Raw genomic sequence first — 27,772 nt, forward strand, 5'->3', positions numbered from 1 at the left:
GCTCTCAGTACAAGACTAAATCAAAATATTTCCATTAAATCAGCCTGATTGTACCTACTGGGCCATTTTTTTTTTATCACGGTTGAGCTTTTATCAACCATTTTGATATATCTCTAGATACAAAGAGACACATTTAGCTTCTAAGAAAATAACTTCCTTTTTAACTACCGCTACTATGCCTGGCTTGTTCTCTACTTTGCTGAGCACTGCTTTAGACATCTTGGAAAGCTCCAAGAGATTTGGCTCAGACAGATGGCATGACAAATTGATATTGCAGGGCACTTGCAAAATAAATTCAGCTAAGTCTAGTTTCCCCCCATCGTCCAAGAAAATTGATGGACAGGGGCAGAGAAAAGTGAGTGAGTGAATATATAAACACTTGTCTCCAGTGGAGGAGGAAAACAGGTGGAAATTGGAGAAAACCCCAACAACAAATCACAGGAAGCAAAACTGGTTCTCTCTCATTCCAGTTGTTGTTCCAGTCCACTGAATGATGGCACCATGACCATTTCATTTTCAAACAGGCTACATGTGCAGTCTTGAGAACTGCAAGCAAAAAGCCTATAAGGATACCCCTTGTACCTTTCAAATGAAGACTCTTCTGGCACCATTGCTCATGAAAGGGTCTGGTGCTTCTTACAAATATGCTGGTGCTCTACCAGTAATGTCATTGCTTTCCACTGCAAATTACATTCAGTTCTCTGAACTATCACAGCACAGCATAATTCACCGGGATTGATATAGAATCACTGTAATCATTATCCATGTTTGTATCACTGTTAATTTGATTTTGAAAGTTTCAGGAACGAACTGAGAAGACTGAGGAATAACATAATATCAGTGGCAAGTACTGTGGCTTAGATCCATATAGCCATGAATGTAACTCCACTCATAAGATGTGTTCCATGGAGGAACGTAAAAATGATCTGGCTATTTTTTGCAGAGCCCCCAGGTTAGAGAAAAACTACATCCTCACCAACAAAGACAACAGCGCAGAAAAGGAAGAAGTTGGCAATTTTCTTTCCTGCACTGGAAGCATTCTCTGGATCTTACATACATGGAAAATAGACTCTGGATCTACCTCAAATGAAAAGTCTTATCTGAAGGTTCATAACTCATGCAAAGTGTTAGTTTTGACCTTTAAGGCCTTACATGGTTGGGTCCAGGTTACCTACAGGATTGCCTTTTCCTGTACATTTCTCCCTGAAAACCTAAGTCCTTTGGGGCTATCTACTTCAGTCAGCTAGAACCCAACTTATGACTGCCACCCAGAGGATCTTTTCACCAGCCTCCCCAAGACTGTGGAATGACCCACTGGAAGAGATTTGACAACTAAATCAGCTATCGGAGTTTAAGAGACAATTGAAAACCTATCTTTTCCAGCAGGCCTACCAAGTCAATTTTTAACTGTGAATTTTAATGTCACGTCCTTTGAATACTGTATGTTAATCTTTGTTCTGTGTATTGTAATGTGTGTATTTTATAGAAATATGTTTTAATATACATTTTAATTAATGTTTTTATGATGATGTGTTTTTAACTATATTATGTCCCATTGTGAGCCATGAGGAGAGGATAATTAATAATAATAATAATAATAATAATAATAATAATAATAATAATAATAGAAGCAAAAGAGCAACATCTATTTAGGTTTCTAATTATATTGAAAGCATCAGGCAGCCCTCTTCAGACCAGTCTCTGTTTCATGGAGGAGAAGCATGGAATCAATGCATGAAAGTGAATCCTCCCATGTCTTTATTCTCAGATGGTTTTAGTTTATTCCCAGAGCAATCACTTTGTAGCCTATTACTAGCAAGCATAGTCCAATGACTGCTTTTCCAAAGGGCCAGTTATTTTTGGAAAGTACTTTGAAAAGCAAATTGCGTGACCCAATTTTTCATTCTAAATTAAAACCCATATCCGTTGGGAAGTATGGATTGCTACCGCAATTACTTCCATGCACATCTAGAAGTTTATTTGTCCTGTGGAAAAGACAATATACCACTTCCCACATCCTTCATACCATTGGGTTACTCTTCAGATAGTCCACATACATGTGTCTTTCCCCCTGGAGTGAAAATTACATATATCAGTAACAGTTTTGTGTATTTGTTTTATTTTATTTTTGAATATTTCTATCATGCCTTTAACATAGGATCTTGGGGGGCGTATTATATGGACATTTCAAAAAAGAGTTCCATGCCATGTGTCGAGACACAGAGGCCTTAAAGAGCCACACATGATTTTAGTCCAACAAAAGGTTTATTATAAAGCATCAAAAATACGCTCAGAGACACTTAACTTCAGTGTCTCTAGCCAAAACTCGAGGGTTTGCCAAACTGGGCTTCAAAAAGCAACCAGAAAATAATCTGGATTAAACAGAAAGATAAACTGGATTAAATGGAAAGAAAACCCGGAATAAAACTCAGTTCAAAATAAACAGCAAGCAAACAGCGCTATAACAAAGAGTTCCACTAGATAGCGCTGTGCCCAAAGAGTCAGTTGCAAATAGGCGTTGCCAAAGCCAGTCCAGTCCCAGAGTCACCATAAAAGGAAGCCAAATGGAGCATCGTCTCTCAGGAAGTCAAACCGAGACGTAGTAGAGGTAATCCAAGAATTCAGGGAGGAAGAGAGCCACACTCACGATAAGCCAGTCCAAACATCATCACCAAGGTAGTTAAACAGAGCCGTAGTTGAGGTAATCCAGAAGTCCAGGAAAGGAGAGAGCCACACTCACGTTAAGCCAGTCCAAACATCGTCACCAAGGTAGTCAAACAGAGCCGTAGTCGAAACAATCCAAAGGTCCAGGAAGGGAAAAAGCCACACTCACGATAAGCCAGTCCAAACATCCAGGAATCCCAGGTAACAGAACTCCAGGCTGCAGAACCCGGACCCAAAACCCAACACGAAAACAGGCAGCGACAAAACACATACGATACATAACCGACACTTTGCCTTCTGCAAAAATTCCCCATTTCAGAGCCTACTTTTAACTTACACATCATTATCCAATGATGAGCTGGCCTCCACCCCATCATCATCTCTAACAGCTGTCCTTGCTTCCACAACCGAGCCCCTGTTTCCATCTCTCCAGTTCCTCCATCTCCTGTCAAGACTTAAGTTTCCCCATGACTCAGATGTACCTACCGTTTGCCAATTCCCATGCCCCACCAACGTATTGCCAGAAACTGGTTCTGCACATATATTCCCAATCTCTTGTACCCTAGCCCAATCCATTGTGTTCTCCCCATCCTCATCACTCCCAGACCCATCACTCCCAGAGAAACCCATAAAAGATTCATCATCTGTGGGAGCAGTAAGTATATCCCGGAGCTTCTTCCTCTCCCGTTCCTCATCTGATTCCTGGAGCTTTTATCACCAGACCTCTATGGCATACATGTATTCTGCAGACTCAACTACAACAATATCCATGGTGGCTACAGAATACATGTATGCCATAGAGGTCTGGTGATAAAAGCTCCAAGTGTCACATGTGCCCCCATCTTTAATCATGTTCTAATTTATAGAGATCATCATCCCACCCACCCAGAAATTCCTGGGATGGAAATAATTGGATCAACTTTCATTTTGTTGGCAGGCCTAGTTACAAATAATCCTCTGCCATCTCACTTTTTCAGTTGTTTTTACAATGTCCCAGTTTCTCTTTCCCACTCCCACTTCATTTTTAACATATTTAAGTTACCACATATGGAGTTCAAAGAGCAAAAGAAAGGGGGCTAATTCCTGTGTCTTCCAACAGGGCCCAACATTACAGTAGATGGCGGCAACCGACTATTTATAGAAAGCTATGTACTTTGATAGATATGGCTGATCCTTCTTCCTGCAACTCATTTTATTTGAGAGGTTCAGTGTTAAATATGTTTATGGATAAACAGGCAGTGAGTGAAATGAGCTTTAAAAAATATAAAATCACAGTATGTCATTCCATGTGGCCTCATCTTTCTGTCAAATGGGACACATAAAATATTTTTTTCTTAAGAACAATAATTGAGGGAATTAGGGGATAATACCCTTGGAAATTCACTCGTTGGAGAGTAGCAAAAATATAACAAATTTTTCAAAAATATCTTTACAATTTGCTGGTACATTTCAAATTGGTAACCATTTTGGAACTAGTTTTTCAGCACTCTTGGCTCACTGGACTCCATTGGTTCACCCTTCAGATTTGTGTGTGCATATGTATGTGATGATATGGGGATAATTTTTCACATGCTGTGTCCCAGCTGTCATTGTGATCCCACTGCTGCAGGAAGCCAAGCAATGTAATCAGAACTCAGCTGGCTCTTCCTAGGATGCCAACACAGTAGCTGCAGCTTAGCTTTATAATATTAACATATGAGCAAAGGTATTTCAAAGTGTGTGTAAGGTGGCTCCTGATTAGGGAACTGCTTCAGCCCTTGACCAAGAATATGATGTATTCATCTCAAAGATCTCCTGATTCTGTCATCTCTGCTTTTTTTCCACTCATTCTGCTGATGATAATTGCTGATATGTATAACGAAGAAGAAAAGATCCTGAATCATTTGCTTGGAGTGTAATGTTTTCTTTTCTTCACAAATGGCATTTTCTGGGGTACTACTCATAGTCAACCTGTGGTTTATAAAAAGCATCCTTTATCTGGAATTTTGAAATACACCACGATTCCAAATTGTCCACACAGATGGCTGAGTGAAGGATCCCTTAGCTTTCTAATAGTTCAATGAATACAAACTTTGTTTCATGCACAGAAATATTACAAATATGGTATAAATTACCTTTAGACTATGTGTACAAGGTGTATATAAATGTTGTGTTTACACTTGGCTCACACCTTCAAGATATTTCAATATGAAGATGCAAGTATTCCAAGATCTGAAAAAGACATCCAAAATCCCAAACATTTCTGGTTCCAAGCATTTTGGAAAAGGGGCACTCATTAAGTAAGAAAGAGTAAAAAACATATTATAAATACAACTAGTATATTCAGTCAAGATTAGCCATTTCCTATGGTAGAAGCTGGTGTGATGTGATGTGCCCACCTACAAATGCCTCTTGCAATTTGACTCTATTTTCAACTCTTTGGAGATTCAAAGTCTTAGTCAATCAAAGAATGCCCTGCTTTGTTTGTTTTCCAGGATTTTATATGTGCAGAAAAAGATACCCTATACAATGAACCTGAAGGAAATTAACATAGTATTGCTGGCCTCTTTGTAGTCTCAGAAAACATTACTGTGGAAATATGTTAAATGTTAAATAAATGTTGTGTCAGTTTAACACTCTTAAACAATGGGGTTTTAACCCTGCCCTCTGGATATTATATTTTAACAAAGCTTAGAAGTAGTTGTCAATGCTGTAACACTAGATGATGCATCATTCTTCTCATATGCAAATATTTGCAGATCAAGTTGCTGTTAAAGGCTATACAAATAAAAATATTTAGCCCATTTGTTCCATATTCATCATTTTTGATATACTAGAAGAAAAAGATTGAGACTGAAAAAGAAAAAAAAAACCAGACAGAACAAAACATTTATGTGGGTTAATCCAGCACTGTTTGCTTGTTTTAACCTCAGTATAATAATCACATTCTTACCAAAATATGTGGTGATGATAAAGTGATCACAAGTTTTCTGAATTCCCCAAGTTGCATTTGTGTTTTGGATAATAAAGACTATAGAGCAGTGGGTAGTCTGTTTTGAAGTTTTGGTCTTTTTTGTCACTGTAAGACTTGACCAGATTTTAGAGAAAAACACTGGAGAATGCATTCTGGTGAAGTGGAGCCTCTTCTCTATACTTCATCTCTAGAGCCAACCAGAAAGCAAAAACAACCCTTTTCTGGCCCCTTCCACACAGCTGAATAAAATCACACATTTTCTGTTTTCAACTGGAATATATGGCAGTGTGGACTCAGATAGCCCAGTTCAAAGCAGATATTGTGGGATTTTCTGCCTTGATATTCTGGGTTATATGGCTGTGTGGAAGGGCCCTCTGTTGCTTCATCTCAGCTGTGCCTTTGGAACCAGTATTCACTTGAAGATACAGAGTCCTCTGGTTCATCCTTTCCCCAACTTTGGCAGCAGAAATGTAATTTATTCAAGTTGAAGAATCATAAAATTGGAGGAGGCCACACCAGCCATCCAGTCCAGTCTCCGCCATACAGGAATGCACAAAGCACTCATGACAAATTGCCATCAAGCCTCTGTTTAAAACTCCCCAAAGAAGGAGACTCCACCAGAACTAAAGGCAATAAGAGCTCAAACACCAGGAAGTTTTTTCTAATGTTCAGGTAGAATTCATTGTTCCATGTTATAGTCTCTTGAGCAGTAGAAAAATAAACTTTCTCCATCTTCAACTATCATTGTTTTTTCTTGACAAGATTTGTTCAGAATGGTTGTACCTTTGTTTTTGTCCAAGACTGAGAAAGTGTGATGTTCCCAGGGTCACCCACTGAACCATGGTTTCCAAACCATAGCTGAACCATGGTTTCCAAAGTTGAACACTCAAAGCATACTACTATACATTTAAAATACTCTTCTATCCCATAATTTATACCCCAAAAGCCTGCCTAAATAAACAATGTCTTTGTCTATCCGGAGAAAGTAAACTCTCATGGAAACGGGTTCCAGAGCCTGGGAGCACCACTGAGATGGCTGTTTCCCATGTCCTCATGTAATGTCCCTGTCTTGGTGGTAGGACCAAGAGAAAGCTTAATATTTCATACATCTGGTGATGAGAGATGTATTAACTGAATGTGTATGACATAATAAATATGTTAATCTTTAAGGTGCTGGTGATTCCTCATTGTTTCCCCCCTGCAATAGCTACTTCTTTAGGAATTACAAATGTCGATGCATTTATTGCAGCAAATAATACACCTTAAAGACATTTGTTATTTTTCCAGTATTCATGTCTTGTGGGGGTAAGGATGGTAATTGTTTGCATGCAGCCTTCTTAATAGATTCACTAAGATCTGAATATTTTTATACTGACTTTTTGAAGCTGTCATAACGAAATATCAGTTGTCCTATCTATAATGCATTATTATTCCATTAGGATCACTTCACCTAACAAACATTAAAGGTACAACTGCCCTGAGATGTCATACTATGATTTATATTAAAGATTAATACTATATTGATGTGTGTGGATATGTGCACATGAATTGTGTTTCATATGAGTGAAACCATTCTATTAACTATGCACAAAATTCTATGAAGTTGTAACATTTATCTCCATGGATGCTCTAGATTTCTTTTTCCTGCTGCATGCCTTGAAGGCTAAACATCTAGTCTTCAATTTATGCAGAGCTGTTAAAAATTTTAAACCTTTGAAAATGATGAACACTTTATCAGTCTAACTGCTCTTTTTTGTATGTCAGCCTTGGCAAGGAAGGTAAGGAAATATTGGGAGGTTTTGAGTGGTCATTTTTTCTCCCTAGTGAAAGTATGAACAGAGTAGGAACAGTATCTATTATTAACAGATAAATGTTTTATTAAAGACATCAAGACCAAGATTTGTAACTTTAATAAGCCATTTTCTTTTTTAAAAATTCTGTAACATATTGTATGTTGAATAACTCTGGGTATTTCTATAGGATGACAATCGAGCATAGCATCAGAAAATTGATAATTTTGCTACATGGGGAAATATTCTAGCTGACTCTAAGTACACATTAATAAAGATATTTTTTTCATCATTTTGAGCTCAGTGGAAGGATTGGCTGTACAATTATTCTTACCCATTAGCATATGTGCTTAAAATAAAATGAAAACTGCAAAAGAAATATTAGGGGGATAATGTGCATTGGAAAACTTATGAAAATAAAATATCCACAACTTAGACATTCTGTGTCAGAAATTTGGGGGATCTCAAGCCGAGTCTTTCAGGCCAGAAGAAAAGGCCCATGACATCATTTCAGGAACAGTGGAGACACAATGATGACTTCAAGGAATTGATCTTGAAAGTTGGTGACACTAAAGCATAGTGTAGACACTGCAGGACCAAATTCACAGTTAAATATGATAACGTCAGGGCAACCCAGAGGCAGCTGAAGAGCGAAGCCCATGCAAAGAACACAAGGAAGTTGACGGATCATGTTTCCCCCCCAAATATGTACAGTTCAGAGGCTCCTAGTGTTGCTGCAGTCAAGGTTGGTAGCTTATACCATGCGGCAATGCATCAACACAGTTATTTAAGTATAGACTGCTGGATGAATGTTTATTTTATATGGTTGTGAGGCATGGAATCTTTGCCATTTACTATGTTGTGAACTGATTTGAGTCCCACTAGGGGTGAGAAAAGCAGTATACAAATGAAATAAAAACCACCAGCATAAACATTTTCCCCCATCTTTCATTTTCCCTAGATTGCTATGTTTGCTTGCAAGAGCTGTACCTGCTAAAATCATGTCAAAGGAAAGTCCCAATATTGGCGACTAATTTATTATAAGTTGTGGTAGTAGCCACTGGCTTAGGCTCTTTCAATTTTGGAAGAGAGACAGGTATAGCACCTAGAATTCCCCAGATTCGAGGTGCTGTCCATATGTGACAGTATCCAAAATGTCCTCAGCTATGCTAGACTGGAAAGTATAGACGTTGGGGTCCAAATAAATGATTTTTCAAACCTCTGATTCAGAGGCATTATACAGTAATATCCCAGTAACCATGAAACCCATATTCGCCGTTTCACTTCCCCAAGTCTTGGGGAAAATGTTCTTTCTAGGAATTTGCTAGGTCCTCCAAGAAATTATATGGTATGTTTCCCTCAGAAGTAAGCACAGAGTCACTTGGAGGAGCAAGCAAATTCCTAGGTCTTCCAATGTGACTCTATGGCAGAGCTTTCCAAACATTTCTTGTTGGTGTCACACTTTTTAGACAGACTTCATTTCACAATACAATAATTTAGTTTTTCTAGCAAGCAGGGGGTTAAATCAACCCCTTATAAGAGATACAGACACATACAGAAATTGTAATAATTAAATATGTTATGACATAATATATCTCATGAAAATCTTATTAGCATACATACATAAGACATTTGTTAGCATACATAAACAAAAAGACTTATTTTCCTGGTCATGGAATCATCATCAATATTTACATCCCTTCTTTTCTCCCAGATTGAAGCACAATGTGTCTTATAAATGCAACACAGTTAGCCCTCCATATTCACTGGGGTTGAGGGTGCAGGACCCCACAAAAGTGGAAAAACAAAAATTTGAAAACACTTCTCTAGGAATCCCCATGTTGTCCCATGTAACTCTGTTGTCAACTTTTGCTGGAAGCTGACCACAGAATCACACTGGAAGACCTACATATACCTACAGAAGTGTTCCAAGAACTCTAGGTCCTTCAGTATAATTCCATGTCAGAAATTGACCATAATTTTACGCTGGAAGACCAAGAGATTCTTGGACAAAGAGACAACATATTAATAAAATCTATGAATAATCAGTTGGAGGGCTGACTGCACAGTGAAAATATACAAAAGATCAACATGAGTAGCTCTTCAGCGGAGTGATGCTGTGCCTTCATGCCAACAAAACTTTAAGCTAGCTTGTTGAACTGTGGGTGAGTGGGCAGCTGTTAATACAAAAGGGTATAAAAATAAAATAAAATAAAACTCCTTAAAATAAAACTTTGGAGAGTACAACTACTGTGTTTAAAAGTATAAAGAGAATGGTGATCTAATGCCGCACTAGGATTCCAGAATTAATGTCCTACTATTTTGGAAAAGAAAATATCTTCTCAACTTGGTTTGCTGTGATTGACCTTATGTATGCATGCCTGGAAATCCTTCTAGAAATTGCAGGGAAATGCAGCATTGAAAAATCACTGTCAGATGCCTGCTGAAGAACATAATTATTTGCTTCCAGCCATACCCACTAGTCACTGTCACATCAGTAGAAGATGTCCCTTTCCGATTGAACATGAATGTAATATGTCTTATAGCTCAAGCAAAATAAATTTACATAGTCCAGAAATTTTATGTTCACACAAACAACACAATTTGTGCAGGATGTGCAATTTCATATTTAATGAAGGAGGTAAATAGTCGCTCAGATAATATTGGAAAGGCATTGGCACCATTCACTTAAAGTAAAACAGTGAGATTGGGGGGGGGGGGGGTCTTTACAGTGTTGTGTACTTTCAGACTCTCAACTATTTTGCTCTAATTTAATTTATCCTAATTTGAATTGGATGTAAGACTGCAATCAAATTTACCTTCTCTACTTTGTGCTGGTGAAATTTTTGATTGCCATAGTTGTGTTTTTTCAAATCATTTCTAACTTATTGCAATCTTAAGGGAAACCTTGAGTGAACTCACCATTGCTTTCAAGCATTGCTTTGGCGCTGCTGCTTCTTTAACCTTCAAGTTGGTTTTGATTATGGTGCTTTTATGGCAATCCTATCATGAGGCTTTCTTGGTAAGATTTGTTCAGAATAGGTTTGCCTTTGCCTTCCTCTAAGGCAATAGTTTCCAACCTTTGGTCGTCCAGGTGTTTTGGAGTTCAGCTCCCATGATTTCTAACAGCAGGTAAGTTAGCTGGGATTTCTGGGAGTCGAAAACAACTGGAGGACCAAAGATTGGGAACCACTGCTCTAAGGCTTAAGAAAGACTACTGACAACTTACCATCAGTTGGAGCCCCCTCCCCCAGTAACATGCTATATATAATGCTAATATTGTGCAATGCTAATAATATAATATATTGTATGTACATAAAATATATAAGCCACTCTGAGTCCCCTTCGGGGTGAGAAGGGCGGGATATAAATGTAGTAAATAAATAAATAAATAAATTGCATGTGTCCAAGGTCACTCAGTGGATTTCCAAGGCTGAACAGGGACTCAAACCACTACACCATGTTCAAATCACTGCAGCCAATATTTATACATTGGCTATATTTGCATAGGTGTGAAGTTTAGCTTTGTAAATGTTATCAAGAGGTCTTTCACCACACCACTGAATTAGCTTGTTAGTATCACCAATGAATACAAGGTGTTATAAGCTATTTTTCAGGCAAAACGACCTCTGAGTATTCCTTGCCTTGGTAAAGCCTATGAGATTCATGGGTTGCCATAAGTCAGCAGAGAACTTGAAGGCACAGATACGGGTTCCAGCAATTTGCAGCCTAGCTGGTGCAAACTCCATCCTGTGCAGGTTTTAGAATGAGAAGTAGACCTCCCCCTTGCAGAATATGCGAAGCAGGGAAAAGCTTGTAATCACAACATGCATCTTTCCTTTTTTATTAACATCATCAGTTTTGCAAAACAGCCAAGTTCTGCCAACCCCCAGCCTAAGCAAGACTTGGCAATGAAAAGTAGATCTCTTCTTTGCAGTATATACAAAGCAGGGAAAGTCTTGTAAATCCAAAATGCATGTTCCTTTTTATTAATATTTTATGTGTTTAAAGGGACAGTTTTTTTATAATTTCATGAGGCAATTAATTGTGAAACCCCAGTTTCACAAGATTTTGAACTCATGGAATTATTTTTAAAGGAGAGCATGGATGAAGATTGTCAATGCATGGACTTGGAGAAGACAAGACTTTAAAAAGTACTTGCAGCTTTCTTCAAGCACTTGAAAAATGAATTGATGCTATAAGAAGAATTCTTTCTAGAATTCTCCAGCACAAAGTAAGATGGGTTTTAAGTGCCAGGGCCCATTTTTAGAGCCTAGTACTTTAATGCTCAGCCTGTTCCTGGAGAAGTTGCACTCAACAAACTTCAGGCTTATAGCTACGATAGTGCAGAGCTGAGAAATGGAAACCCCTCTACCATCCAAACCAAAATGTTGATGTACTTCACATCTTAATTTTTTCCTCAGTGTTTCATGCATAAAATTCTAAACTTTGCATTTCCCTTCTAGGCTCATATATCTGCCAATTGCTGAGAGCCTACTGACAACAATTCCCAGCAAGTTTTTATTCATCTGGATGTCTGACAGTAATAAAGCAACAATACGAAGAGAGGCTTGTGCATTAGCAATTGCTGATTCACACCTGTGGTTGGCAAAACTATCCTGGACACAGTAAGCATTTTGGCCATCCAAATAAGGCTAACTTGTATTAACCTGGCTTGGGGAATTGTTTTTCAGGAAGGCACTTATATTCAGTCTCAAAGTTAGGGGCTACGGGAAGAGGACATTCAATATGCAGGCTATATCCCTGAGTTGTAGGTCTAATTACTATGCTTTGTTCTTTCTTTCTTGGAACAACACTCTAGTCAACTGCTGAACCATTTTGCTACGAAAAAAGGAAAGTAATCAGTGAACCAGTAATACAAATGATACAATTCTATACAATGGAAACCAGAAATTCTATGTGTTCCCTCTGCTTTCATGTGTGAGAACAGAGTCAAATAGGTCATATTATCCAACCAGTATTTAATCTCTTCGTCACATCAGTACCGATGTATTCCTTTTGCAGGCATCTGTACTCAATGAATAACTATCAGATGGCAAGAGCAGTGGTTGAGGTTTGGTGTCATTGATATGCACATATCTTGTATGCCTGGACAGATCCTCAGTAAGTCCTTTGATGGAAAAGAATGCAAACAGTGCTATTCAAGGGAGGGTAACAGAGAACACTGGAGCACTAAGGCCATCAGGATTAGCAGCTTTCAAAATACATGCATGGCATCATTGTTAATAAAGGCACTTTAATAGAAACATAAATTTGTTCACCTGAAGAATCATGCCTGGACAGAAGAAAGTTTTGATTTCCTGGGACATTATTGCATAGTCATCTAAAACAGCTTTACTGAACCTGGCAACCTGGACTACCTCATAGCTAAGGAGGATAAGAATTTTAATCTAACACATTTGGAAGGTACCAGGTTTGGAAATGACTGCAGCATGGTACCTTTTTCACCTACTGTATGTGCATACATTTAATTTCATTGATACATTGATTGGGCTCTTTAAATCCACCTTCCCTTGCAAATAATTTAAATGTAGTTCACAGAATGCTGTTTTATGACTACTTGCCAATATTCTATGTAACTAAGCAACAGGTTTCAGTTCACTTTGTCAGGTTTCAGTTCACTTTACTGAAAGAACAACTCAAAATTGTTGCATTGGCCATCCCTTTCCCTCCGGCCGAGAACTAACAGTTGCATCATTACAGCTTTATGTTATGATAAAATACGCCACAGGATTATTTCCAGTATGCTTTTGCATCTAATGCTGGTCCAGATTTCAGTCAAGCATCATCTGCTTAGCATTTAGCTCTGCTGATAAACAGTGCTATGCTTTTCTACAGTCTTTCTCTCTCGGTGGTGGTGTGGTGTGTTGAAATGCCCATCACAACTTGAGCATAGATTAGGAAAAGCTGCTCCACAGACTGTGTGATAGAGAAATATAGAAACCAAGGTAGGCCGCAATCCTGTATTTCCTTATTTAATAAGGGCCCGGGCTGTGGCGCAGGTTGGAGAGCAAGACAGCTGCAGCCAGCTGCAATGAATCACTCTAACCAGGAGGTCATGAGTTCGAGGCCAGCTTGGAGCCTATGTTTGTCTTGTCTTTGTTCTATGTTAAAAAGGCATTGAATGTTTGCTTATATGTGTAATGTGATCCACCCTGAGTCACCTTCGGGGTGAGAAGGGCGGAATATAAATGCTGTAAATAAATAAATAAATAAATAAGCAACATCCTTTATCCTGTCTCTCCCCCCCCCCCCCCCAACCCAAGCCCACCTTAACAGCTGCAGGTTTGTTGATGACCTACACAGAGAGTGTCCCTGCTAGTTCTCCTGGACCTTTCAGTGGCTTTTGATACCATCAACCATGGCATTCTTCTGGGTCACCTTTCTGGGATGCAGTTTGAAGGTACTGTTCTTCAGTGGTTCTGTTCCTTCCTGAAGGGATGTTCTCTGAAGGTGGCTCTGTTATATGGACCTGTTAAATGGAACTGTTATTTGGCATCCCACAAGGTGACATTCTATTCCCCAATGCTTTTTAATATTTACATGAAATCTCTGGGAGAGATTATCCATAGGCATGGGGTGGGGTGTTATCAGTATGTTGATGACACCCAAATATATTTCTCTATGTCTTCCCAAACATCCTCAGCTAAGAATAGCATGTCTCCTCTGAATGAATGCCTTGAGAAGGTAATAGGCTGGATGAGGAAAAACAAATTGAAACTGAATCTAGACAATAGAGGTGCTTGCCATCAAGAATCCTAATCTGGGAATGGAGGTATGTCAACCAGTTCTGGATGGGGATACATCCCCCTGAAAGACTGTGTTTGCAGCTTGGGAGTGCTCCTAGATCTGTCTCTCCAAATGTCAGCTCAGGTAGATGCAACAGTCGGGAGTGCTTACTATCAGCTTTGACTGCTATACCAACTGTGCCCCTTCCTAGATTTGGAGGACCTGAAGATGATAGTGTATAGAATCACAGAATCATAGAATCGTAGAGTTGGAAGAGACCTCATGGGCCATCCAGTCCAACCCCCTGCAAGAAGCAGGAAAATCTAATTCAAAGTACCCCCGACAGATGGCCATCCAGCCCCTGCTTAAAAGCCTCCAAAGAAGGAGCCTCCACCACACTCCAGGGCAGAGAGTTCCACTGCCAAACAGCTCTCACAGTGAGGAAGTTCTTCCTGATGTTCAGGTGGAATCTCCTTTCCTCAAGTTTGAAGCCATTGTTCTGCATCCTAGTCTCCAGGACAGCAGCAAACAAGCTTGCTCCCTCCTCCCTATGACTTCCCCTCACATATTTGTATATGGCTATCATGTCTCCTCTCAGCCTTCTCTTCTGCAGGCTAAACATACCCAGCTCTTTAAGCCGCTCCTCATAGGGTTTGTTCTCCAGACCCTTGACTCCAACTAGTTCAAAATATGGCATCCAGATTGGTTACAGGAATGTCTAGGAATTAGCATCCTAAAATCACTCCACTGGTTGCCAATTAGTTTCTGGGAAATTTACCAAGTATTGCTTTTGAACTTTAAAGCCCTACATGGTTTGGGTCCAGATTACCTGCAGGATCGCCTTCTCCTATACAATCTGCCCCATACAGACTTAGTTCATCTGGTGGATGGCTACTCCAACCAATCAGAACCCAACTGGCAATTGTCACCCAGAGGACCTTTTCATCAGCTGCCCCAAGACTGTGAAACTACCTGCCAGAAGGGCTACGACAGCTAGAACATCTGTCCAAATTTAAAAACCATCTAAAGACCTATCTCTTCCAGCAGCTTACTCATCTAGTTTTAAGCATGAATTTTAAACTTATGTCTTGTGTTTAATCTGTGTTCTGTGTATTTTAATATGTTTTTATAGAAATACATTTAAATATGTATCATTTATAGAAATACATTTTCATATGTAATTATGCTGTAACCTGCCTTGAGCCACAAGGAGTGATGGGTAAGAAATAGATGATGATGATGATGATGATGATGATGATGATGATGATGATTAAAATATGTATACTTTGATTTGCATAACACATATGTTCATATCAGAGAAGGTATGTGGAAAAATTATTCTTCCAAAGCTGGCACAGAGCTAAGTGTGCCTTTGCTCCTTTCAAGGGATATGTTTCAGACCTACTAAATCTGCCAGATTGCAGCCATTAAATCTCTTAGGGAGAAATAAAAGAGTTAGGCAGGAAAAAATGTTGTACAGTCTTTGTAATCTAAGTACATTAAGACATAGTTAAGATACTATGAAGCAGGTAATGCTATTTCTAAATTTTAAAAACTGTCTGCTTACCCTTAGTCATTGCTTATTATTTATTGGTATTTTTAACACTATTAAATGAATCTTGTTTAAGAGCCTGCCAGATGCCATTACTATCATTTGCTAAAGCAACACCATTATTTGCTTTTGTTCTAATGTCATCTTATACTGCATACTTCTACATCTGCTCCAATTGTCCTAGAATTTGCTGCTCCAGTGTCTAATCTGACAATCAGTTTATTGCTGAGTATATTTATAATACTGCAATTACTACAGACCTCTGCAGAGTCTTTAATATGAGTTGATTTCTGTATTATGAAAAATATAAAAGGGCAGTTTTCTTTTAGAGTCTAATAGTGAGACAAACATGAGGTGAAATTAGAAGAGAGTCTGTCTAAATTCATTTCTCTTGAAATAAAGCTGGGTATTTGGCATTGTTTCTAACAATGTTATTGTCATGTAGCTATAAAGATTAAGCTGCCAAATTTAATTCTCCTCTCTACTCTAAATCATTTCCATGTTCATGTGATAATGTCAACAGTTGTATTTTATATAACTATTCCGTTGTAGTAAAGGCTCAAATAACAACATAGAGAACGAAATATGCATTCTTCTCCTACCAGTGACAACTTGGAACACCCTAATAATAATAGATTGTGGAACTCCATTCCACAAGAAGCTAGTCTGGTCCCATTTCTGCCAGAAGGCAAAGGCTTTTTCCTCCACAGACAAGCTCATGACCACTAACTATCTGCTGCAGATGGGATTTCTAATTGGTGATGAGGCTGTAGTTACCAACCCCATTTCTTTAGGATTCCCTCATTTCAAACCATGGTTAATCTTTGCTGTAGTCCTTTAAACCCTTCTTGAAGTGCAGAACCCAGAACAATATTCAAAGATGTTACTGGACTACAATTCCCAACAGCCCTAGCCAGCCTAGGCAAAGATCAATGGTAAAGAAGTTTACCATTGAGAGTTTACAGTTACATTTTGTGGGACACAGTAAAACTATGAAGCTATGGACACATGGTGAGTCAATATACAAGTTATTCTCATTGACCAACTAGTTGAGCCACTCTAATTGGAAATAACAATATGATCAAAGATACAGGCTGGAATGCTGTTGGGTAATGCCAAATAAATTACACCAATCGATTGATGACCTAACTTGTAGTTATTTAATTCATGCAGATTCAATGACTTTACTCAGGTCACAAATAATTTTAGTATATAAGTCATAATATTTAATAAGTCCATTTTTAAAAACCATATGATTATGGATAGAAAAATACATCAGTTTTACTTTCCCTCACATTCAGTATTCTCTATATGCCTCTCACATTTGTTCTCTTGAATGGATGAAGACATTTGTGGAAATTGGTAGATTCTTACTGAAAAGCAATTTGACACATTTTGATAGAGATGGCCATTTCCATTTAGGACTAGAGTACAGTGTTATTTTACCTAAATACCATATAGCTATCATATGAAAAGACTCAGAAAAAGATATGGTCTAATTCAACACCATAAATGTTGGTCATTTCATATACTCATTGCAAGATATGATTTGAGGGAGGATGATTTCCATCATAAAAATGTTAGATATTTAAAAAACCATTGAGCAGATTTCCAACAGCATTTTATATCCAGGCCCTAAACTGCCAAGAATGGGATGACTGAAACAGTACTTCACAGTTCATAAAACCTGAGCCATCCAGGTGTGTGGTCCAAAGGTTTTTAAATTAATTTCTGCAGCAGACAGAAAGTTCTTCCAGTTTTTCTTTGGAAGGCCCACAGAATTTGTCAAAAAAAAAAGGCATTTTGAGAAGCACACAGGGAAAGTGGGAAAAAACATTTTTGTAAGCAAAACAGGATTTTTAAAGATGCCTTCCAGTTAAAACTTATCTGTGCACAAACAATTGTCTGAGCTTTCATTTTGTTTGGAAATGCAACAAACAACTTAGAGTACTTCCACAATTTGCCACCAGGAGCTCAACCCTTTGAAGGAAACTTGTTTTCTTTGGATGTAAAACTCATTTGTGATGAACAAATCAGTTTGGATACTTTTCTAAATAAAAAAATTGACCTGAATTTTCAGGAAAACCTTAAATGAACTCAAAGCATGTTTTTATAAGATATGTGAAACTCCATTTTTTACATACCTTACACATTTCTTATCTAAGGATAAATTATTGAAATAGTCTTTCAATTCAAAAAGAACTCCCCCTCCCTTTTGAAGCAAATACAATGTGATCTTAGGCCTATTAATACTTAATGAGTGCATGGTGATTTCTCCAATTTTATTTAATCCACTTTCCATTTTACCAGGTGTGGGGGTGGCTTTAAAGACAACAACAGGCATCCTTGATATCTCCTTATTGTTATAAAGGAAATGTACAGCTAGCAAACTTAGCCACTTCAATCAAAAATTGTTTCAGGCTAAGTTGAGAATAACTAAGAGGCCAGAACCAACGTATAATTTGCATTGAAATGAGAAAACACTTATTTCTGAGAGAATGCTTTGCATGCTGGGCTGAGAAGAACACGGTGCCAAAAGTACTATTTATCATGTTGACTTGCCCACTTCAGTATGTGCTTCTGGTGCTGAGTAGTGTACTGCCACTAGCCCATCTATTGCCTGAGTTATATTTTTGCACACACACACACACACACACTGATGAAAATATTGTGGATATGATTTAGGAATGCAAAAGGTTATGCAGATGCATGTAATGTATCAAACAGTTTATGTTTTCAAAAGTTTTTTTAAAAAAAAAAAACACCTAGAGAAACTGGTCCTAATGCATGCTACTGGCACACAATAAAGATAAGAAAAATACATAAATAACTTTAGCAATGACTATCAGCTGAGATCAAGTAGCTATACTGGTTTGGTTCCATTCTATGCTAGCTTAGCTATGCTGATCTCAGAACTTTTTGGACTTTAGCACACAAAGTCACTATCCCATGGCATTTGCGGGATGGTGACTCTTGCAATCATACCTCTCTACTCACTGTGCAACTGCAACTGCAATCCATTGGTGATGCAGCTGTACTTCCCATTAGCAGTGTAACTCTGCCCTTCCACAGTTCCAGTATTCTGGAACTTTTTGTTCTCATAATTTCATAAAAGCAACTTTGCAATTCCAGTGAAGTCCGATTAAAAAAATAATCACTAAATCCCCTGATATTACGTCAGTTTCAGCATGCTGGATCAGAAACACATCAGGCCATCTCACAAGGTAGGTGATGAGATCATGGTGCAATCTGGGACTAATAATAATAATAATAATAATAATAATAATAATAATAATAATTTAATTTTGTACCCCGCCTCCATCTAGCCGAAGGGACTCGGGGCAGCTTACATGGGGCCAAGCCTGAACAACACAGTTTAAAATGTAATTACATAAAAATGCAATTCAACAATGTAGACCGAATAAAACAACAAAATTATAACAATATATATAAAGGTATCAACCAGCAACCAAAATCAGTTTCTCTTATCATCATGGGTGGGTGGACTGGTGCAACAATAATTTAAAGTATAGGCTAATAAATAAAGTGCATAGGTCATACGGCAGTAATGAGGATAAGAGCAGGAATAAAGTGCAAGGACAGATTTTTGGTCTCATCTGGAGCTAACTATCTAGAAGGATAGCTAACCATGAATTTTCCCAGGGGAAAGCTTTATTGGGGGAAGTGGCAGACTGGCAACGAGTTGTTCACAGTGTTATTTCACCGTCATGCGATAAAGTTTGAGTAGACCAAGGTAACTGGTGTCTCTTTCTCTCTTTCTTCCGGCCATTGATTGGCTGGGAGGATACACAAAAGGGTCTAGGAAGATTCATTGTGGCTTGTTGTGTACAAGTGGTTGACTGCTGATGATTCTGCATGGCAGGTTTGCTACAGCCAGTTGATCATAGCTTTATCCATATGGTCTAGTGAGAATAATTGTTTCAATAGGGGTATAAGGGGAGAATAATAATAATAACAATAATAATGATGAAATAAAATAAAATATGTATAATTAGATAAAAGATGTGTAGTAGAGGTATATGTAGTATACTTTGTAATTGAGAAAAACTAAAAACTGATAAAAAGTGTGCTTAAGGTGTGTCTAATTTTTATTTCTTTCAGCATGGCAATATAAACAGGCAGCTATTTCAGAGAGGAGGGGATGGGATTAGGAAGATGAGGGGCAGAATTAGAGTTAAAACACACAGCACATGTTCCCTTGTCCATTTATGCCCAGCAAACCCCATCTGTCATCACCCATCTAGGCTAGGATGCCTATAAGAGCAAACTTCAGCTCCTTTATTCCCAGTGAAACCCAACATCACTTATGCTGGAGCAAGCCTGTTGCTCTTCACCCTATTTTGAGGCTGTGATCCCAGCTGAACCTGCCTTGGGAGAAAGAAGAGTCCCTGTTGAAGTCTATGGGAGTTTTCTCACAGGGATGCTTCTCTGGGATTAGAGAAAAGGTTCAGACCCATAAGTACTGATCTGAAAGGGGTGTAGAAAGCAACAATATTTCCACCTATTCCTTCCTTTCTTACCCTTCATCTCTTTTCACTGCACTGAAAGAGCAGCCTTGGATTGTTAACTCCAATAGACACTGAACCAGTCAAACTGAAATGGTCAATTGGCCATTCTGGACCAGCCACACTGAATTGGCCACAATGAATCGGCCATGATTAATTGTTCCATTTTGTACCCAAGAGCTATTTTCCTGCCATGGCGCTTTCCAGGAGAGGGGACGCTGCATGCTCCTTCTGGCACACGCGCCATAGGTTCACTACCACTGACCCAGGGTGAGTAATAAAATATATAATATGTGAAGAGTTTTGTCCTATGGCTATGCCTATTGGGTGGAACAAGGTTGTTCCAAAGTTTCTTTTATATCCATGGAAACCAGAGCCACACAAACACAATAGATGCAGATACAAGGTCTAATCTACCTATCTATCTATCTCTGCTTATTGTATGACTGAGAACACTTCTTCTGCATCCATGGATAAATGTAAACTGAACTTAATGGAACACAGATCTGTCTTCCCCATCACTGTTCATTATGCCCAGCCCATTTCAATGCTGTCTCCATGGCTCCAGAAGATACAGTCCAACATTGCAAACCTTACCAATTTAGAAGTCAGTCAGACAGATAAGTGACAGATGTCCTACTACTTAGGTCTGCATAATGCTATTGCTGTACATCTTGCAGTTTATCAACACAGACTGACACTTTAAAATGCTCTAATGTAATACAATTATTCAGTCAATATCTAACCAAACCAAGTCACTAACAATTACATTATTTGAAAACGTGATTAGAATACATGGCATACAGATGTCATTTCCAATTTATTTTGATGTATTACCCTTTATAAATGAAAACGATGCCAAGATTCATTAGAATCTCAAAATGTCATGATCCTAAATATGTAGCATCTCCATCTTTATTCCTTTGTGCAGTATGTATCCCAGAGCTTAACAAATTTTACCATGTTCAATTACCTTGAGTATTTCCATCCATTATAATGAAACACTATAATTGTTCTGAAAGCTGTACTTGAGTAGAGGAAACTTTTAATTTATGGAGAAGGAGGTTGAAAGTTATTTTTTAAGTAAGGTCAACTTCCCGCTGCTTTGGATGTTAGCTTTCGTTCCTTCATTAATCTCTCTGTGCTTTCATAAGGAACAACCAACATGTCTCAAGAAATATGACTTCAGTGCATTCCTGTTAGATCTTTGCCAATAATTGTAAGAACACTAGAGAAGAAGACATTTTTTTCTGGATTTAATTCTTCACCTCTTCTTGTGTCTTAGACCATAGCAGATTTTTTTTTTGCATTTATGTTATTCTTTATGAGACATAGGCAACACTCAGTGATTCAGAAAGAGTGGCAATAGAGCTATAAAGAACTACCAGTCTATGTTGCAGGCCTATAGACTAATTATTTCTTCCTAAGGTAAGTTTTGCATTATGGCTAGGATCCTAGATTTGTTCCTTTCTTGATTTATCCCAGGGGACAAAACTTGGTGAATTACAACTGCTGGGCTCCATGGACCTGGTTTTTCACATATACAAAATTGCGGAGGGAGGGGATGCCCACAGATAGCCAAGGGCACCTCCCTTGAACCTCTTAAGGGCATTTTGCCATATTTTCTGACAACTCTCCAATCTTCTTTTAGCTCTCTAGAAGCATTTCCTTCATCCAGCACCAGTTCATCAGACAAGGATGTGATCAGGCCTACTTTTCCTGCCACTTCATGCTTTGAATAAAGGCTTGCATAAAGTGAAAGAACACCTGCAAAGGTCTGGCAAAAGTGATAAGACTCCGAAGTACTCCACAGTGGCAAAATAGGCAATGAATTGTTTAGGGCTTTCAAAAGTGCTACTGGATATTTCAGGACAATTTTTGCTTTCCTTCTTAATTTTGGGATTGATAAGAGAGACAGAAAGGGTGGTAGTTGTGGGTTCATGTTTACAGGGTCCTATAGGAGAGCAATGCACCCACACCCCTGACAAGTGCCCATTGATAGTCTATACCATTGACTTTATATTGCATGTGCTTTATATTGCAGCAAATTGGATGGATTTCATAACAGCCCAATCCCTTAAGCTACAAGATGTAATGCATAAAGAATGACTAATACATATATCTATGCATACATATAAATCATAGAGTGGTGCAGATGTTTTCTCTTTGTAGACTTCCCTGGTGCTTAAGTATAGATGAGACGAGGATTTTTATATGTTTCCCCCCCTCTGCACCACAGAGAACAATATTAAGCTATGCACATATCAGGGCCAGTCTATTAAAACCTTGAAGAGATCCTGGATGTCCTCAACAGCCAGGTAAACTTATGGGTTTACCTAGGGACAATAGTCAGTGAAGGAAAGTAGTTTACAGTAGAAACAGCACTGCTCTAAAAAGCACTAGGTGGCTGGGACAGCTGCCTTTTTTATTTCCCATATTGATGCAAAATAATTCTACATTAGGGATATTGTGAGAAATTAAATTGTTAGTATTGGCCTAGAAAAAGCCTAGAGATTATGGAAATGTGATTAACCCCTGGCAGTTTTCTAGGGTTGTCAGGTATTGATGCCAGCCCTAATAAAGATGGTAGTTTTTTAGCTATTAGAGAAAGCTTTTATCAGAACAACTGTAAATATAGTCACCAGTCTGTAATACAGAGATTCATCATAGAATCATAGATCATAGAATCATAGAATAGTAGAGTTGGAAGAGACCTCATGGGCCATTCAGTCCATCGCCATCGCCATCGCCAGTCCATGGGCCATCGCATTGGTGAGCACCCTTTGGGTTCCCAGATCATCTCCACAGCAGAGGTGAAAGAAATGTAAACTAAAGGCAAACCAGGAATGGGTGAAAAAATCTGGATGTTATTCACTTTACAGTAGTTCATCTCAAATAGTACCACTTTCTGCTGCAAATGTCCCTTTATGATAACATCTGCCTTCAGAAACTCAGATCCCTTATGGATCTGCTGGATCAAGTTACAGACTGTGTGTCTCAAGTGCTTAAAATAAAAAAAAAAGAGAGAGAGAAGACATGCCCATAATTTTCTTCTTGTTAAAGGCAAGACTTCTCAGAAAGATATATTCACATCAACTTCCTTTATATGTGCTATTTCAAACATTTGCAGCCAGGGACAGTTCATAAATCAACAAATCAGGAAATAATTACAACAAGTTATAAAATGTTTGGAGGGTTTGTTTTTAAATAATGCATATTCATGTTGGGAAAAGGAAGTCACAGCAGAAGATTATTTAGTTTTCTCCATGTTTTTTAAACGTGGATGTACTATTGAGCTTCTTCAATAGTATCCATGTTAAAATGCATGTTAAATGAATTTTTAGGAAAAACCCATTGATATTTTACGTATCATCTAGGTACGCATGTACCTTCAAGTCACCTGTCAGTGTTGACTTATGGTGACCCCATGAATTTCATAGGGAAAGGTTTATACCTGAAATCTGTTCAAAGATTTCTTCCTTTTCCTGTTTCTGTCCTGTGCTGGTTCCAGATAGTTTCTTCGAATACAAAACTAGTATTTTCATGCATATTTTCAACTGGATTCATTAATGTGCACATATCTCTACTGACTGAAGTGTGTTTGAGCAGCTTTTAGAAATGTGCCGCCCCAGGCTTTGGGCTTTCTCTCTCTAAGAAGGTCAGGGCAACTCTCTTCTAGTGAATTTCTGCTGCCATGTGAAAACATTGTTTTATTCTGATATGCTTTTAGAAACAACTAGCACTTCAAATAGTGTACTATTTATTGATTTTTATCTTTTGCCTTGTAATTTAATTTGTTTAAATGGTTTCAATTCTTGGATAGTTTATTTAAACTTTAAGGATACCTGTGTGCATTTATTTATAGTTGTGTGCTTTTTGAGTCCCAGTTTTGGAGAAAAGCTCAAACATAAATGAATAATAATAACAACAAAAATATGGATTTTCCTCACATTTTTTAATGTGCACATGATGTCAAGACATTTTTAAAGAAAGCCTAATTGCACATTACTAATCCAAGTATGTATACTTTTCATTGCAGTCAATAAATGATTATGTGTTCAATATGTAAAAATGTAGAATGAAATAAATTAAAGCAAACAAATGCTAGAGAACATTTCTCACATATACTTAGTCTACCTATAAAATATGTGTTTTAAATACATGTATCATGCATGCCACCTTAATACTATGGTTTTAGTTGTTGATTTTATCTTATTCATGTTTATTGTATGCCACTTTATGGATTTTTAAAAACTGTAAAGAAGTATAAAATGATATAAATAAACAACTGAACTTGTCAGAAAACTAGTGCTGGGCATAGATTTATCTTTAAGTTTCAGTGCTCAGCGCCAAATTAGGTTTTGCCATGTAATATGTGAAATAGTCTTTTGTACTTTTTCACATATTCTTAAACTTCAGGTATCTTTTATGAATGCTAAAGTGAATAACTAGTGCTATAACAAATATTGTAAAGTTTGGTTTAATGCTGGATAAAAACATTGCGAATTCCCAGTGAGTGGATGGCATAATCTGTGATATTTAAATCCAGCTGCTTAGTCGTGAATCGCAGCCTCATCCAATGCCATAATTAGTGCAATCTAATCAAGTCTTCTGAGCGTCTGGGGAAACTGAGCACACACAGCTGGCCTGCCCTCAGGCTCCAAGGCAACAGAGGAATAAAAACAAAACAGAAAGTAACCGACTCATTTTCCACTGCCAGAGGCCATGTTTGACTGTTGATGCCCATTTGCTAATCCCTGTATCAAGAAGAGTAAAAAAAAGTTCTGTATTCTTCACCAGCTACGCGTACTATTTATTGCCAGAAGAAGACAGCTCTCTTTTCCAAATTGAGAGTCCCTACTCAGAAAAATAGTCTTCCCTAGACCATTTATTATTTGGAGCTGCGTGAAACTCACAGACTGTTCAATTAAAGGATCCATCTCCACATTAACTGTCTTTATAGAGAAAGGTGAAGTATGTTTAATTCTGGGAGAAGATATGTGCCATGTGGTAAGAGAGAATAAGTGCTCAGTGAGCATAAGAAATAGATGCAGATCTGCATATCCACTTTAACCAGTTACTCTGCCCATCACTTGTCTGTGTATACTCAGTGGGGACAGATGTATCTGTCTGGTTCAGGTACACTCCATTTCTTGTTTTTGCAGTATTTTATCTCATGCTGCCCCTTTTTCATATCAGTTTGTGGCTTTAAAAATATCTGTATGAAAATTTGTAACCATTTTGTATACATTGCCACAAATACCACCAATACAGCTTCACCAGCTGCCAATTCATTTTCTTGCACAATTCCAAGAACTGGATTTGGCCTGTGAAGTCTTATACACCTTAGGCCCAGATTGCCATATCTCCCCATAGAAGCCTGTCTGCATTTTACAGTCTTCAAGGAAGGTAAATGGAGATGACTCATAGAAGGAAGTGAACAAAGCAACCAGCTGCTTCCTAAGATACAAGGGAATAGATCCCTGTCAGTCACAGCAGCTGCTGCACAGTATGTGGGGATTGCGGAGCTGCACCAGAAATCAGTACATAACACTGTCACTGTAGTGCTACTTCATGTAAAGAGGATACGGATTCCAACTGTCAAATGTATGAAAATGTCATACACTTCCCTGGTGCTTGGAATCTTTGTGCACCTCTATTTGCAAATGAACATTACATATAATGAAACTGGAGGTCAGGTCAACAAAATATCTGAGAGATTTCAAGAGCAAGCGTTCTTGATTTTTTCTATCAGAGCGATCCTGAATTAGTAGAAGATGGGAAAGACCCAACTAGAAAGAATTTTGAATTTTCTTCTAAGATATGTTTTTTGAATTTAAAATGGTTTCTTCCAGGCTTGTCACAAACACAGTATTTTTAAAAGCTACCCTTCTCCTCTGTGTTTGTATCCATTGGATGGAGGGCAAAACTATGAGTTTAAGTTCTTGTCCTGTACACTTTCAGGAGTGGATCTGACACAGACAATTGTTGGTTTTGCTATAAATATTTCATGTTCAATCCAGTGTGACAAGGCAGCAGAAAGATTTGTATTCACAGTGAGGCACTCCTTCTAGCATGCTGCCTCTAGTTAGCAGGTGCCTGAGGGCTCATGACAAATACCGCATCTTGTTCCTTGACCTCTTTATTCCCTGAGCCTCTGCTGCTCAAGTGTGAAAAACAGAAGCATGTTTGAGTCTTCAGTGGCAGATGACCTAAACTGCCAAAATCATTTCAAGGCAATGGTCTTCTTCAGATCCACCAACCAACTGCAGAAACTCAGCTGCTCTGAACCACCAACATATTGTCTTATTTGCAACTGTGAATTAATGCTTAGAGTATTTTGAGTGAGGCATTGGGTTAAAAACCTCAATACAAGTAAAGTGAACAGGTAAGAAAATGGGCAGTTTCATGTGGTGCTAGTAGAGAGAATGAAAAATGTACTATTTAAGATTACAGCTTCCAGAAACCCAGACATGCTATCTGGAGAAATTTGAGAGCCATAATCCAAACACCCAGATTTTCCAAATTCTGAATTAAAGTGTGCCGATTTTTTAGCTAAGCTCATTCATTTATGTGCAGTGCGGGGAAGGGCAAAGGCAGCAGTCAGGAAGAATTATACAAAAATATCTGGTCTTAAGGTTATGGAAGCCTTAATCCAAGTGCTACTGTGGGCTTTCTTCTGGGAAGCCCCTGATGGATTACCAGAAGAAAAAGATGAGTAGAGGAACATAGTGGTCCAAAGGAATACCAAGGTCCTATTACCCTTTGTCAGGGTAATAGTGGGGAATATAAATGAAAACCTAGTCACAGGTTAGAAGAATATGCAAAGGAATGGTCTAAGTGTCAAGACTCAATGATGATGGGTGCTGACATCAATTTTTATATAAATTAAAGGGTTAATTATCCTATCTCTAACCCCAATGATATACAGTTTGCCCCAAAGCCCGTCGGTTAGGTGTGGATGCTTCCAAGAATGGGGTAACCCATACAGAAAAAGGCCTATGCATGAGGTCTTACTATGCTGCTTATATCAAGTCCCAAAGCATGTAGGCTGGGGGCCATGATAAAGTCATTGATACGTTGAGATGTGGCAAGAGATGCACAGCCTAATTGCCTCTTTAAAAGCATTGAATCCCATGGCACATACAGACCAAGAACCTACATGTGTGCATAGTTTTACATGCCCAGTTGTGTGCTCTCCTATATCTTGGTAGCTGTCAAGCTCTAAGAGGGGCTTCTGTTGCTCTCAGTTACCTGTGGGACAGGGCAGAGGAAGCAGTCAATTTTTTATGTGCAAATTATGTGCAAACTGACAGTTTGGGATTCTTCTTATCTGGGTTTCTTTAAAATTGAAAAACATTTTACACATTCTCAAATATTCTTTCCATCTCTGGTAAGACAGAGCAACAATAGCCTCCTTCCCTGACAAATGTAATAGAGTATAAGCACAAGAGAATAGCTCTCTGGGGTATGTCTCAAAAGGGACTTAACATGCAGGTAAGCTACACTTATACAGGTGTAAAGGATGCTGACCATG

General features: G+C 38.3%; 1 long non-coding RNA gene across 1 annotated transcript; it reads left to right on the plus strand.

The window, feature by feature from the left end:
* The first annotated feature begins 11,851 nt into the window (after nucleotides 1–11,851).
* LOC134298455 (uncharacterized) lies at nucleotides 11,852–24,540 on the plus strand. Its single transcript, XR_010005554.1, has 2 exons — nucleotides 11,852–12,035; nucleotides 13,695–24,540. It is a non-coding gene; the product is annotated as an uncharacterized LOC134298455 (long non-coding RNA).
* Nucleotides 24,541–27,772: the final 3,232 nt, after the last annotated feature.

Source organism: Anolis carolinensis, chromosome 4, assembly GCF_035594765.1.
Source record: "Anolis carolinensis isolate JA03-04 chromosome 4, rAnoCar3.1.pri, whole genome shotgun sequence".
Taxonomy (NCBI): Eukaryota; Metazoa; Chordata; class Lepidosauria; order Squamata; family Dactyloidae; genus Anolis; species Anolis carolinensis.